This window comes from Sinohyriopsis cumingii, chromosome 1 (assembly GCF_028554795.1).
Source record: "Sinohyriopsis cumingii isolate HCF-2022 chromosome 1, ASM2855479v2, whole genome shotgun sequence".
NCBI classification, from domain to species: Eukaryota; Metazoa; Mollusca; class Bivalvia; order Unionida; family Unionidae; genus Sinohyriopsis; species Sinohyriopsis cumingii.
Window position 1 is genome coordinate 18,790,470 of NC_142961.1, and position 17,278 is coordinate 18,807,747.

A 17,278-nucleotide genomic window follows, 5' to 3' on the forward strand; every position below is an offset into this window, starting at 1 on the left:
CCCTTCCATGTTCCTCTCCTCCTATCTGCTCGGACATTAGAAAACGAGTGTGTGGGCCGATTCCCACTTGTATATTAAATCAGGTAGGTGCCGCGATGAGCGTGTACGCACGGAATATAGGTGACGTCATAAGACCAGTGCCCAATCCTACGAGACGTCTTATCCTACAGTAATACAGACATATAGACATATAGATATTTATTTACTTTCAGTGCATGTTGGGTCCATTTCCACACATGATTGCCAATCATACAGGTCGAAAGGGACTTATTGTCCAACGGCCTGTAGGCTAAATCAAACAGCACTCTATGAATGCATTAATGCTTTAGGGGACGCGGCACGATTCATTCCCCCTTGAAAACATCAATCAGCCCCATTTGGGGCATGAACCAGTCGTGCATGCCCGTATGTGGGATTACGACTTAAATTAAAACGAACGACGGACCATTCGCGCCTTTCTACTGAACAACAAAGAAGAAGATGGCTTTTAACACAATCGACAAAATAAAGACGTTGAAGGAAAAAGTAGATGATTTGGGCAGGATAGAGGAGATGCTTGTCAAACTAAATGATGACCTCTATTCTTATAGCACCCATCGAGTGAAGATGGTAATAGTCAATATGAGAAAGACAAAAGAATAACTAAGAGAGTTACTGAAACAGGAAAAGGAAGAGAAGGAGAATGAAGAGAAGAAATAAAGGTTTGATAGCCTGGAATGACAAAATTGAAAAAGAAAAGGAGAATGAGAAGAAGAAAAAAGAGGAAGAGGAGAAGGAGAAAGAGAAGAAAGAGAAGAAGAAAAATGTAGGAGAGAAAATAAGAAGTTGGTGAAAGAAAAGAAGAAATTAGAAGAAACCCTAAAGCTTTTCTCTGGGCCACTCATATGCCTTGAAAATATATTTATTCTCTTTGCCTAAACAAATTCTTAGTCGATTTTATAGATTAGGTGTCGTATATATATTATACATTTATGACTATGTCTATATCCGTCGGTCCCGTCCCCCGCCAAGCGTTGTATTATTGGTATAGTGTATAACTAGGTGAACTTACCCGCCACCTGCTACCTGCTGAACTAGCTGAATTTAACCGGCACCCGCTACCCGATACCCGCTTAATTTGCAGAACTTACCCGATACCCTATACAACAACCCAACTTTCCCTTGTTGCTATACAGTCCCAATTTTCCCCATGTTCAATTCCCCTTAACTGGACTGGATTGGAGTGTATTCCATTTGCATGCACAATGTGTATCCTGTTGACCAAGTAGGACTTCAATCACAGTAACGCTGTATCATGAATGTCAAATACGTGTTGCAGTCGGTAAAGTATTATATCATGGTATATTGTGGCAAATGCTGCCGACAAATCAAGGAGGGTGAGGACTGTAATCATTCCACTATACAAAGCAGAGAGAATGTCATTAACTACTTTTAGAACTTTTAGAAGAGCAGTTTCAGTACTGTGGCAAGGGCGATATGCAGATTTTACATGGCTAAAAAAGACAGTTTGAATTCAAATGAGATACAAGTTGTGATAAAGCAACCTTTTATAAGATGTTTGATATGAATGAGAGATTAGAAACTAGGCGGTGTTGGTTTCTTCAGCAGAGGCTTTACAATGGCAGTTTTGAAAATTGATGGGAATTACACGGATGAGAGAGATGTATTAATAACATCAGTTAGTGAAGGCAATACTGGATATAAGCACTCAAACAACAGTGATGCTAGAATTGGATCAATTCCACGTGACTTTGGTGCAGTCTTCATCACGATCGTACGTACTAAATCCATAGAAACAGGTTCATATGCTGCGAATGGTTGCCACTCAATTTATGTATCCCAACTGTATGGTGACGACGAGTCAAACGAAATTGGTGTTGTCAAGCTTATCTCTAATGGTTTGTACTTTGTCACGGAACAAATTTACAAACATGTCCGGAAGATCGACTAGAGAGAAAGTTGTTGGAAGTGGTGTACATTTGTTCCTTGACATTAGCTTGTTAGTAATCTCGAAGATGTATTTGCAGCCTTAACTTTCCGTGAACTTAGAACTATAGTTGGCTGATTTTGCTGCATGGACTATGTTTGAGACGTTCATCTTAGCGGATTCATAGATTTGCTTATGAACAGCGTGTCTGTTGAAAATAAAAGCATCACAGCTTTACGGCGGTCGCTTTTAGCAGTGCGAAGCTGGACCCTAACACTGTTATACCATGGATAACACTTTTGAATTGGTACTCTGCATTTGGTGGCTAGGGCATGTTTGTCGAGTAATTAACGCAGGCAGTTATCGAATTGTTCTGCTGTAGGAGGTAGGCAAGTTGTTAGGTTTGCTTGGATGTCATGCAATTGTTTGGTTCTATTTATGATACGGATATTTCTCTTTGTAGCAAATAAAGGTGGAGGGTTAGGGACTGATACGTCAAGATGGCATATAATGCAGAGGTGATGTAATGCAAGTTCGTGGGATACCAGGGAGGAGCGTAGAATATTATAGTCAGGTCTATGAAGAATCCAGTCTAAAATGTGACCATGTTAATGGGTGGGTTGGTTAAATGAATGTTTGAGGTTGAAAACATTAATGAAATCTAGGAGCTTTGATGTGTCTATCTCTGTCTTTATATATATATCTGTCTTTATATGTATCTATCTATCTATCTATCTATCTATTTATTTCTGTATGGCTGTTTATATATATATATATATATATATATATATATATATATATATATATATATATATATATATATATATATATATATATATATATGTGTGTGTGTGTGTGTGTGTGTGTGTGTGTCGATTTCTACGAGTAGTAAAACATTGCTTTCATTAGCACCCCATCTCTCGTGTGTTCTTGTCAGCAACTTGGATATAACCATAAACTTTTGTTCTGCTGAAGAAACTTCAAATCCGAGGATAAGAATCATATCTTCCTTTTACATTAGATTATTTATTAACGTAGAAACTCATTTTTACTCAATATGTTTATAATTGAGAAGTCTTTACTTGATAAAGAACCTTTTATTCTGCGCAGAAGAAACAACGGCGCCGTGATATTACTTGCTAAATTGTAATTCGGTATTTTTGAATAACATGTTTTCCTTTAGTCTGATCTGTTAATTTTCCATTTACAGGCGCCGTTTCCATAACATTAGTAAAATCAAATTACCAAAATATGATTTTCAAGCACTTGTTAACGCTTCGTGGAGGATGAAGTTGCACTAAACATGGGAAGCCGTATTGCGTTTATATTATTTTGTGTCTATCGGAATTCTATATCATCCTGAAACTATCAACCTTCAAGTTACTGTTTTTACCAACTCTAATTGTTATTCATGAGATAATGGATTGGAATAAATTACAGTCTGACTCTTTAAATGTACCATTAGTGTGCATGGTGCTTTCTAAGCCTGTAAAGGAGTTTTAAACAGATACATCTGTATATTTGGAGGACATATTTATGTGTGTACTACATGTGAATTCGAAAATATTAAAGAAGGCTTGGAAGGGTCGTAGTTTTGTACAAGAAAAGAAAAACATAAAAACATATAACGTTTGCAACCACTTGCTTTTATATACTTGTCAGACGACTGTATTGTCCAGGCCATTTTGATGGAAATAAGCAAGACATAACAATGACTTCTCCAGATCATCCGGTGATTGTTTGTACAGTTTTCGTATGGCTTTGGTTAATATTGTTTGATTTGTTTTTTTTTCTACACCATTTGATGGATTATTTTCATTTCCGTTTGGGTACTTTTCATTTTTGTATGTGACTTAAAGTCACCGATTAGTAGCCGTATATGCCAACTCAGCTGGTTACCACTGAATCTTGAAGCCGTATATGCTAAATCGGCTGATTACTACTGAATGTTGAAAGATATTGGCCCTCATCGTAGTTGGATTGCATTAAAACAAGATAATATCAATGTTTCGCCACATTATGGACAAGGAAATGTCTCCTAGAACTGTTGATTGGCGATATCTATTGGTCAATCGATTTCAGGCCAAAGCTGGAATAAAAGATCGGATTAGCTCACCGTCACAAATATTCGAAGCCAGCACCACACTATGTCAGATTATCTTCAGCCCAATTTCGCCTTTCCAAGTATTCAAAAACGCCATCTTATCAGCAATATTTACCGAAGTCCCTTTTTATGTAATGCACGCTTTCACTTCTCTGATAGTCTTGAAAAAGAGGGCTTGCCTATGTTCAATTTTTCACGAATCCATACTATATTGGTGTTATTACATTAGTCACTATCCGAATTTGTCTAATGTCACCGGACCAAATTTGGAGTATTGCAGAAAAAGAAAGGAAATACTATTTATTCCGTTGACTTGTTTAAAGAGTGACAGCTCTTAGTTCTAAACGGAATATTTGAATGTCTTTTAAACCTAACATCTTGATCATTTTGACAAACAGTTTCTGTCAGTTTCCAAATCATTTCCCTCCATCAAAACATTTCCCTCCTCCCCTCTTTCCAAACATCAGTTAGATTGGAAGAATGGTAATTATTTTTGTAATAAACTGCTGCATTGGGGCTTTAAGTCCCTTATTTTCAAATTCAGTTTACTCACGACGAAACAAAGTAAATTCATTTTGCATCTAATTTACTCAACCTACCTTTCTTGAGGTCAAATTGAAAACGCCTGGATCAAACTTTGAAGGTGGATTAGGCATTCACAGCTCTGTTCATGTTTTGACACCTTGCATAAATATTCATATCGAATTCAAAGACAGTTTCACTTCACTGTAAGAAATCCTGGCCCCTCAATTGAACTGGACGTACAGTTTGACTGAGAATATGATATCAAACTGTTGTTCCTAATACAATAATCTACAAAGCTGTATTTTTCTTTCAAACACATAAATACTGTAAAGTAATTGCATTACTACTAAATGCAATATGAAATAAAATAGTGTGCAGTAATTTCCCAACATTTTCAGGAAAGTACCTACAATTAAAATACGAGTCATACCGGTTATGTAAGCATTTCAGTACCGAATGTTTCAGCAACCAGGACCTGATCAGTTGAAGTGTTGTGGGTGTTTCCAAACATTCAAAAGTGCACCAAAGCCAAAGTCTATGCATTTATTTACTCATAATAACCAATACACGTGCGCAAGAATAAAACAATGGTCAAATTTCAAGTGGCAAGTGACTTCGTGGGGGGGGGGGGGCACCCACCTAAACACCCACCTAAACGTCAATACAGCAAAGTCTATCATCAAGTAATTTGATCTTTTTCGAAGAGGTTCACATTAGTGATTGAAAGTTGTGTGCTGTGATGTCACAATGAAAACTTCGCGTGTTGAAACTAATTGGTACCACTTCGTTTGTTTGTTACGATGAGTCTCGATATCCTCCTTTCAGTTTCAGTTTAGTACCATACTATCCTTTTAAAAGTCCATAACGATCAATGATGTTAGTCTGAAAGTTTACTGGTGACAGTTAAGGTGCGGATCATCCGACTATCAATGTTTAATAAGTTTTGGTTGAACTTTCTTATTATGAAGTTTTACAGTAACAATTAACATTTAATTTGAGTGCATACACTTAAATGACAAGGTTGATTTTACACTTTAATTGGCTCACTCACTTTGCCAATATGATATAGCATCGTGCCAATTTTAGGATATTCTCTCTTTCAATGTATTACGTACAGCTTCGCACTCCATATTACTTTACAGTATTTTCCACCGATAAGTACTGTATACCAATGTTATATTCATGCACTAGAATTGTTGGATTTTCCTTTCTCTTACTTTTATCACATTTTGGTTTAGATGGAACTTGATCGAAAACAAAAATAATTATGTTACCGAGAGGATTGTTACATTTTAAATAGCATTCTTCTCAGGAAATTTAAGTAAAATGCGGCATGATTAATAGCAGTCAAACACCTGTGCTCTAAAATTAAGCAATAGGCACAACGACTTACGCAGATTAAACGCTAATGATAAACTAAAATGTTATCTATTAACGAATTAAAACGCTCGATAGCATCTGCCTTGAATTTCCAAGCATAATTTGGTTTCGGAAGCATTATATGCAATAATCTGATGCGATACATATTTGTTGAGAAATTATACGTTATTTACCCTTTTAATAACGTATCTGCTTGTACTGAAAATAGGATAAGGTTGAAACATGTGATCATAAATTGGGGGAAGAATTTAATAGAGGGACGACAATTTAATATAATTGAAAAGATGGCAATTGAAGATTGTGCAAAATAAAATGCTTGCATTACTTTTATTTTTCGAATTACCATGGCAAACGTATTCGTGATATACCACCAGTAATAACATAAAGACACACGATTAAAATGATCCAGTAGCAACAGTAACAATGAGAGAGAGAGAAAAAAAAAAGAGGGAGAGAGACAACCATTATAAATATGATCACAGTACGACTATATAGATATGAGTGAAATGATCAAGTAGCAACAGTAACAATGAGAGGGGGGATTATAGAAATGATCACAGTAAAAATATAACGAGAGACATTGAAACGGTCACTGTAACAACATAAAGGGAGACTGTTGATAACGTGCAAGTCCTGAAACTTATTCTACTTTTTAAGAATGTAGACACATTAACATGGCTAGTATCGCTTAAGTATCATCTAATTCAGATTAATTGCCTATTACTTTTGATCGAATCATACAAAGTCTTAGAAAAAGTATGCTATCAGCTACCTCGCTAGGCGTTCAGCGTTAAGACGTTAGTGTTATGACTGGTCGGCCTGTTGTCAGGATAATGTGACGGGGGTGGGGGTGGGGGACATCATTATATGTCTTCAGCATGATGCCCCAGTGTAAGACATCAGTACCGTACTGCAGCCATCGTAGCGATATGACTGAGAGAGAAAGAGAGAGAGAGGACCTAAGCGGTGCGTGCACGTACGTAAGAAGGTACTTAGGTGTGATGGCCAATTGAGAGATAAATGTGTGTGTGTATGTGTTTACGTTTGTGTATTTTGTGTATATGTACGAATATCGTTTTTCACCCTTTTTAATAAAGACAAATCAAGGCATACATATATTAACACTTAAATGAAAATTCAAAACTGCGTCACGTCTCATCCATTTAATTGGTGGCATGGAATCTTCTGGCAATTCAACGCCTAACAAGAGAGTGTATATAAACAGAGAGATGTGATTGATTGATTGATTGATTGATTGATTGATTGATTGGTTGGTTGTTTGGCTAGCTGGTTGGTTCCTTGGTTGGTTGGTTGGTTTGTTGGTTGGTTGGTTAGTTGATTGATTGACCAAAAGGCAATTAAAAGCTATACGGTTTGTATCTGCATATGGTATGATACCTCAAACGCAAGCTACTTCTTGTTGGGTAAAGAGCGCTTTCTCTGTAGGATTTGTATAGTTACATTTAGAACTAGATTTATTTAAATTTCTTGATTGTTGAAAAATGACACTTATCAACATTCCCATATATTAAACACGTGACCAATACAGCTGCGTAAAGTTATGTATTAATTGCACGAGGAATATTATCCATATAGCGTTGCACATTTCCTTTTAAAAGTTTTCTTTTTCTTTCTATCATTCTTCAATTTGACTGAAGTTTTTTTTGTGTACTTTTATCAGCATAAATAGATATCTGACAAAATCACACAGTTATATTTTGAAACTTTCCACTAAAAGTAATTCTAGCAAGATTGAACTATCCAATAACGTCGGTTCCTCTCTATCATTAGTTCTTTCACATGCCAGGAGGGAGAGGGGCCGGTAGTAACTCGGTTGTGTAAGGGTGTTGGACTCGTGATATATTTGAAAGGTTTGATACCCGACCAAGCCATTATTGGCATTCTGTCTCTGTGTGTTCTCGGGAAGGGTACTTATTTCCCTTTTTCAAGGCATGATAGAGTAAATAATGTGTTACATGTATCGTTAAAAACAACCGACACAGACACTTAGCTCACATTTCTACGGCAAGATGGAGTGAATAATGTGTGACATATGGCGTTAAAAGCAACCGACACAGAACAAATTGCAGCTTTACTACCGTGGAGGCATTGTGCTGTTGTCATTGATTGTGTAAGAGGCTGTTTTTTACAGTTCTATCCCTCTTTTAATGGAGATCTAGGGTTATTCAATAGTTTGAAATGTTATACCACTCCATTTAGTCAGAGCACATTGAGATAAGCAATTCTGTGTTTATGGAAGGTTTGATCCATTTCTATATTCTACAGAGCTGGTAGTAATCCTCCATATTTATTACAAAGCCAAAGAATAATAATATATCTGTATCTGGAACTAGACAATGTGTGTAACTGTAGAAACCTATAACTTAGCACGACAGCATGTAGTTCCTCGTAAGCCCCGTTAAAATCAGAGCAATTGGATCTTTCACTGTATAATATAAATCTTTCATAGTACTGCTTTACAATATAAAAAGATAGGTTTCAGTTCCCTTCTTCTCGCCTGTATTTGTTTTCGTGTCTATATTATAGTTAACAACGTCAGTTCTCTTATGCGGTAGGTTCATTTCACTTTCAAAGGTGTCAAAGACCTGCTGATGATAAGTATTGTTCTTCCCAAGGTTCAATTAAGTTGCATCGTACACCTGTCTGGACGAAATGCTTCTGAGGTACACCTTTCTAGTGTTTTATTGAAAGTGAAGATATAATTTTATCTGCAGGTCATATAATCGGAATTTGTTTATGGCCTGTATACTTCTGCTTGATGTTTTTGATTATAATCTTTGTTTTAAGTTTTGTAACACTTTACGGTCTAACTTTTCTGCACAAGTTTTTTCAAATATATTCACAAAGAAATCAATGAGTTCAGTTGCAATTTCAAGAGGTTAATGCTTAATAGCACCATTTGCATCACTAATACATGTAAATGGCAGGTTATTGACAGATTTAAATGGCAGGTTATTGACAGATTTAAATGGCAGGTTATTGACAGATTTGCCTCTCAAGTCATTGAAGCTTTTCCAGAGTTTTTTAGGATTCTTTTCTGTAATACTATGTGAAAATTCAGTGGAATAATAATTTGTCTTTGCCTTTCGAATCATTGACGTAACTCTCTTTCTCCATAATTTGTAACTGTCTGGCTCCTTAAATTTATGAAATCTATCCCTTGTCTTAATAGGATTCACTATGTCAGTTGCAATACAGCTTGATTGATTTTTTTGGTCTTGACTCTATTGAAATTAAAAGGAGCACGAGTGCTCAGGGCTTCAGTAAACATACCTATCCAGATGTCTAGAGCGTCTGACGGGTCATCAAAACATTCAATTACTAAGGGATACATTTCAGTTCTTTAAGGAATTTATTTGAAATATATCATCTCCTTTTTCGATACCTGATATATCTGTGATGATAAGATTTACGTTTCCAACTGAATTCTCGTGTACAGCTTATAGGATAATGACCAAATTTGGAATATTGGGGATTTGCAACCTCTATAATATTGTCAGCATTGTTAATATATGATCTATTAGTGTTTCAGATACATATGTTATCCTGGTGAGTACATGAACTAGCTTTGATAATTCAGGGAATTCATTAATTTATTCCAGCTTTGATTGGTTTTATAACAAAATTGTAATTGAAGTTATCCACTAAACAGCCTTCTTTGTTTTCTCCATACATTTTCAAGCTTATTTTGAAGTATAGTACCAAGTATTTCCATTGTTAGGTAGTCTATATACGTAGCCTAATACAATGGTGATTCGATATTATGTCTAATTCCTAACCAAGTTTTTTCGATACCGATATCCTTAACATCATATAGACGTTTGAAAGAAATGCCATCCTTAAATGTAAACGAGAAGTCCCCCACCCTTTTTTGAAATGTCGGTCTTTTGTTTGAAACTGCAGTTAGGACTTATAAGTTCATCGTCATGAATAAGATGGTGTAACTGAAAGCAAATAAACATTACTCATTTATTTCCTGATTTCTTCTAGTTTGGGGAAAAAATAATTGATGTTCAGATGGCAAATTTTCAGACCTTCTTGCTTACAGTGATTTTGAAAAAAGTCTAAGTTTTGATGGTTTGACATAAATGATATGGAGCATGTCAACTAATATTGTCACTATCAGTATCATGAACCATGGTATTTTTTCTCTAAATTGTTGTTTTATATATTGTCTTAAATCATGACTGTTCTTTCAAAAGATATGTCAATGAATCTTGAATCATTAACACATTCAACAGTTATTAAAACATTATGGTCACTTTCATTGATGAATCCATTTAATGGAATTGCACCAGATGTAATTCCATGGACAATATCACTCAGTGGGGTATATGTAATTTGTTTCCTGTCATCACAAGAAGATTTACACTGTGTAGATCTTATAGTATGTTTTGAAGGTTCTGGAAAAATGCTTTTGGTTGTTAAACGTTTGGTCCCATCTTCATTGCCTTTTTCCTAATACTGCATATTTGAGAGGAACATTTCACAGTGTTTTGCATTATGCCCATATTGCAGGCAGTCAGGACACTACTTTGCTTGTGTGTCTGCGTGATTGCACGTTATGCCCTCGTTCAAAGCAGTGAAAACATCTCCTTGATTTCTGACGATGGTTAGAACAGTTTTCATGACCCCAATTTTGTTTGTGATCTATGTTTATATGCCTTTTAGGGGTGTCGTCGCTGTCCTTCAGTGTTGAAAAAATCAAATTTACTGAGAAAGTGGGATAAACCTCTTTATTCAGATGAAATTTGTCTTTCGCCATCAAGTGTTCCAAAACTGATAAAGACTTTGTCACGAATACATATTCAATGTATATCATTTTGTGATTCCACCCCTGACATAGATTTTCAATTAGAGCATTCAACTCTCAAATGTCTCTGTCATTTCTGGTGCATGCACTGCATGAAAATACTGAGCAGTTTTGATTTCCACGTAAAAGTTGTTTAGGATGTTATAAAAATTGATTTCAACCTTTTCAATCTGAACAGTGTTACTTACATTATTGCCTAAACACTGATCATAATAGTGCCATATTAGAAAGGTTCATTTTCACATGGCATCAAATATACGAAAAGGTTCTGTAACAGGTAAACACTTAACTTGAGCCCAAGGTTTCAGTCCTATTTAATGTACATATTTAATAATGGAGTCTCTTTTTATGAGAGTGTTTAGTCTGGAATTATCACGTTTTTTTATTTATTCTTCTCCGTCTTTATTAGAATCCAGTGTATCACGACATATAAAACTGTTATGTCTGATATATAAAGACATTCTATTGCAATTTATGACATTGCGTGGTAGAGTTTTTTTCCAATGTAGCGTGATGGACTTTAGGGATCTTCCCTATACTTTAGGTGGGTTTAGAATTATTGTTTTGTATCCAGGTATTTCCTTTCATTTTCATAAGCGGCCTAGTTCACTGATGTGCTTCTGTGACTCTTTGAGAGTTCTGAAAATGTATGTTTCTATCTACATAATGTTTTCTTGCACTGTCGCTTGAACGTCAGGATGCATTCTCATTGAAGTAGCATAGTTATATTTAAGCTGCATAAGTTCTGACAAAAACGAATCTTTGTCTTTATTTAATTGTCTTACTTTGTCTTTCATTTTTGTGTTGTCTTCTTCCAGAATAAGACAACAGCTTGATGTGTTACTAAGGTCACATCCCATGTTTGTTTTTCCAAGGCTTATAAATTTAGTCTTGAAATCTGATAGCTGTTCTTCAAGTTCGTCATGTTCATTCCTTGCATGCTCCTGTTTGGTTTTTAAAGATTCACATTCCTTAGACAGTTTATTGGATTCTAGTTGAAGCAATTTTAATTTCCCTCATTAGGGATGTCTTGTCATATTTACCCTTCAGCAGATAAAGATTACCTGTCTGAGCATCAGCCTTTGTGATGGCCTTGCGTAGAAATTCATTATTACTGTTTTCTCCAGCTAGCTCAGCTGAAATATCCTCACCACTTTGGTTTTCAGTTTATGGTTCCTAAAGGTAAGAAGATCTTAAGTGAATTTCACCAGAGTTAATTGGTGTATCAGCATTTATGTCTGCGTCTGAATTCCCAATGATGGAGGGTAAACTTCCTAGAGATTAGCGAATATTGGTTTGGGATGCTAGTGGCATGTAAAATATTATTTCCGTGATAATTTGTTTAAGAATAACTTTATGCAGGCTGGAGATGAAATTTAGTGTCTGTCCATTCTTTATAGTTAGGCCTCTGAATAAACTAAGTATTTGTAGAGCTATAAAGAGTCAACGTAACTTTGTAGGACTTCAGATTTGCAGGTGAATTCAAAGTTTGAAGATCAAGTCATTGTGTTATTTATCAGTTCCTTGACTATACCTTGAAGTCAGGATGTTTTACCATTGTGATATAAGCTTTATATTACAAACATATATAGAGTTTGTGTTTTACTTTAGATTCTAGTAATCATCGTCAACACCTTACACTTGTTTTGTGGGAGCGGTGTAAGTTTAAACTTTAGAGAATCCGGAGAAGTTGCTATCTTCAAGTGAGAAGCTGATGCCTTCTAATGAGGTATCTTGAGTCACATACAATAGATAGATAAAGTCTTTCTAGGTAAGAATTTAAAATCAAAGTGCTATTGCTTTTAGTATATGTTATCATATGTCAAACAGAGTTGGGTTGAATGTAATCAAACACAAGAACAGAGAGCTTTCATTTTATATCCAGATGGTCATATCTGATGTTAACATTGGTGGATTTCTTCTATTCCGTGCCAGTGGAGTAAATGATATATCATCAAAATGTTTAGATATAACCGTTGTAGTTCAGTTTAGTCAACTTGGGAAACCATCATGGATTACCTAAAACTTTTCGTTTTGAACATGTTTCCGAACTCCGCTTGAATAACGGATTAAATTTCACCTACATTATGTCAATGTTTAAATAAATCCACTGTATTAATTATGGCAATTGGTATTAACTTATTCTACACCTGTAAATACACCAAATACCTTGAATGTTGAGCTCTAACTATAGTCAAAGATGTAGTATATGATGTTACATTCCTAAACTAAAATACTATTACTCACCGAATCTGAATATTAGAGACACTGTAGATATTATTACTCCTTTAATCCTTGAAATTTTGAATGAATACACAACCACTGACGAGTACACCTGTTCTCTTGTATATCCATGTAACAAAAGAAACACAATATGCATGTTGTAACAGCTTGCTACCTATGTAAATGTTCATATCAAATGGTTATTGCATTGTATTGAAACAGAAACATGATGCCAAATTTTAGGAAAAGAAACATGATGGTGCCTTTTGGTCTAATGTTTCATAATGATGAATTAAATACATCTATATTCATGGACTTAGTTGTTACTGTAATTGCACAACTCCCTTACTACGTGTGTGAAGACTCGTATATTTCAACATTGTGAGCTTGCTCTTAACAATTTCTCACTTTATCGGATGTAAAAAGCAAATGCCAAGGTATTATCTTCCAAATGTAGAGTAATTTAAAATTATAAAGTCGCAGTCGCTTAGAATGCATAAGTGCCTTGTTTTTCGGCCATTTTTGACACACATAATATGGCTTGGATAACCGCAGATGAATGATGGTTTAAGGCGCTCGCCTTTACCGATTATTGACATCTCACCTCTGTCCGCTTGGTTTCGAATCTAGGTTCAGCCAATTTAAGTATGTGGATAAGCTTGCCAATAGCTTTACGTGGATCGTTGGTTTTCCCCGGGGTTTCTGGGATCTTCGTCTACCAAATATACTGGCCCCTATGTATTGATTATTGTGTGCGGTAAAATAGTGTTAACCCCATAACAACAAAAACTCAATATGGTTTGGATATTCCCTTCAGAAAAACAATAACGATAATGCGCACGCACGTACTAACCATGCCCAAAGACGCATTATAGATTAATGTCAGCAGTAAGCGAAATATCGTGGTTTTTTTTGTCTACTTACTTTGTGCTAGCACTGCAGCTTTTGTCGATTGCTATTGATATGGTCACGAATATCAACCTGAGATCAAGGTAGACGTGTGTTAATATTTTGACAATGCCTATCACTTTTTTACGCAAAACATTTGTATTCGTGATATATATCCCGAATCTTTTAATTTACAACTAAATTTAATTATTATCCAAAAATTAGAACTCTATTGGAAATATATGTTTTGTGCTTGTTTTCAGACTTTATACATCTTTTTGGTTTAATCACAAGCAAAGATTCAAAAGTACCGAAACTGAAAATGTGTAATGAGAGCATAACATAAAATGTACAGTGAGCCCTGTCATTTAAAATATTCATGATTCTGCTACATATACAGCTATCAAATCCTGACAACTCAAAGTTCTTCTCTTGCCATTGACACAATTATATGCGTTTAGATAAACTAAGTACATGTCTAAACCACATACCACTTTTCCTAATATAAGTGTGATAATTATATCCATATAAAGGAGAGTTTAAGGACTCATGTTAGGGTATATATATATTAATATGATATATGAACAAGATGGCCGCTATCGCTTAACCGGCTTGACGCAGCTGTTCCGTTTTTTTAGTACCGTTTTCATGATATTTGTGCTTGTTGCCTGTTTTCATCTTCGTTATTGTGTTCATTATGTATTGGCTGTTAAATTCGTATGTGTTTCTTCATCTCCTTGTTTTGGAAACGAGAATAATTAGACTTTTTCTCAGCTGTCTTGCTCCACTGTTTTTGAACAAACCGCCATCACGTGATACTCGCCAGTCAACCCTTTTATGCTACGATGGACCCTCATTAATTGCTTTAAATGTTCACTCCTTGGTTCTCCACACTACATTGTGCTCTAGACTAAACGAACTTGGACTACATTCATCATTACCTAAATGTAAACAGAAGCGAAAAAAGAAACGTTGTTTCTAAGCTGGCCGGCGTAGAACAGGAAGAAGAATTCCAGTTATCTCCCTTATTTCGGCACAACCATTTAAAATATTTTCGACCGTTAATTTAGATAACCTAATTCAAATCCCAATTAATTCGTCAACCTTTTTGTCAACTATCCAAGAAATACCTCAATGCCCAGTCAGTAGGACCACCGGAAAAGCGCACAGAAATAGTTAATTCTATCAACGACCAAAATGTTGACATATTTTTCGTGACAGAAACATGGCTAAAAACATCAGGCGATGAGCCCAAGTGTGCGGAACTAACACCCACTGGTTACTCCATCAAGTCGTTCCCCTGTAATTCTCGCGGAGGTAAAATTGCTGTCATCACAAAGAACTCCATGATACAGCATCTTAACTATACCACAACATTCAATTTCGACCACACATCGTTTGAACTAGTCCAGAGCACACTCACACTGGAGCAAAGGTCAGTCCATTTTTTCTGCCTATACCGCCCTCCTCCTAGTAGAAAAAAAACAAGTTGGCTGACTCTCTCTTTTTGGAGCAGTTTCCGAATCTCCTGGACTATGGAAAATAGATAGGTGGCAACCTGATTATTCTTGGAGATTTCAACTTTCACTTTGACTCTCCCGGAAACTCAAATACATCAAAACTCATGGATTCCATTAATGTTTTCAACCTCAAACAGTCAGTTAACCCATAAACATGGTCACATTTTAGACTGCATTCTTCATAGACCTGATGATAACATTCTGCGGTTATCCCTGGTATCCCATGACCTTGCATCAGATCACCTCTGCATTATATGCCATCTTGATGTATCAGTCCCTAACCCTTCACCTTTATCTGCTGCTAAGAGAAACCTCCGTATGATAAATAGAACCAAACTAATGCACGACATCCAAGCTAACCTAACAACTTGCTTACATCCTACCGCAGAACAACTCGATAACTGTCTGCGTTCATTACTTGACAAACATGCCCCAGCTACCAAGTGCAGAGTATCAATTCAAAAGTGTTCTCCATGGTATAGCAGTGTTACGGACCAGCTTCGCACTGCTAAAAGAGACCGCCGTAAAGCTGAGATGCTCTGGCTTTCCACTGGACTCACTATTCATAAGCAAGTCGCTAAGAAGAATGTCACAAATATAGTCTATGCAGCGAAATCAGCCCACAACACTACTAAGATCATGGAAAGTTCCAGCTGCAAAGAGCTTTTCGAGATTACTAACAAGCTAATGTCAAGGAATAAATCAACACCACTTCCAACTACCTTCTCTCCAGTCGACCTTCCGGACATGTCTGCAAATTTCTTCCGTGATAAAGTACAAACCATTAGAGATAAGCTTGACACCACAATTTCAATTGACTCGTCACCATACAGTTGGGATACAGAATTTGAGCGGCAACAATTAGCAGCATTTGAACCTGTCTCTATGGATTTCGTACGTATAATCGTGATGAAGGGTGCACCAAAGTCATGTGAACTTGATCCAATTCCAACATCACTGCTGCTTGAGTGCTTAGATCCAGTATTGCCTTCACTAACTGATGTTATTAATACCTCTCTCTCATCTGGGGAATTCCCATCATTTTTCAAAACTGCCATTGTAAAGCCTCTGCTAAAGAAACCAACACTAGACCATAACAATTTAAAGAACTACCGCCCAGTTTCTAGTCTCCCATTCATTTCAAAAATCTTAGAAAAAGTTGTTCTATCCCAGCTTGTATCTCACCTAAATTCAAATAGTCTTTTTAGCAATGTACAATCTGCATATCGCCCTTGCCACAGTACTGAAACTACTCTTCTAAAAGTAGTTAATGACATTCTCTCTGCTTTGTATAGTGGAAAGATTACAGTCCTCACCCTCCTTGATTTGTCTGCAGCATTCGACACAATTGACCATGATATATTACTTCTCCGTCTCCAGCAAGTATTTGGCATTCATGATATAGCCTTACCTTGGTTCAAGTCCTACTTGGTCAACAGGACACAAATTGTATCTGCAAATGGAATTCACTCCAGTCCAGTTGATCTATTGTTGTGGTGTTACACAGGGGTCTGTTCCTGGACCTGTTCTCTTCATTCTGTACACTCAGTCGCTCTCAAGTGTCAGAGATCATCATCCAGTGTCTCACCAATTGTACGCTGATGACACCCAAATATACAAATCTAACTGAAGTTGATGCTCCATCCAAGGTGTAGAGAGGTGCATTTCTGATGTGAAATCATGGATGACTTGTAACAAGCTGCAGATGAATGATGATAAAACTGAGGCTATTCTGATCACAACACAAAGACTTTCTCATTCACATCCTTTATCTCAAACAATAAATATCAGCAACGCCAACATTAAATTCACACAATCAGTACGAAACCTAGGTGTTACTCTGGACAGTACTCTCACATTGCACCAACATGTCATGA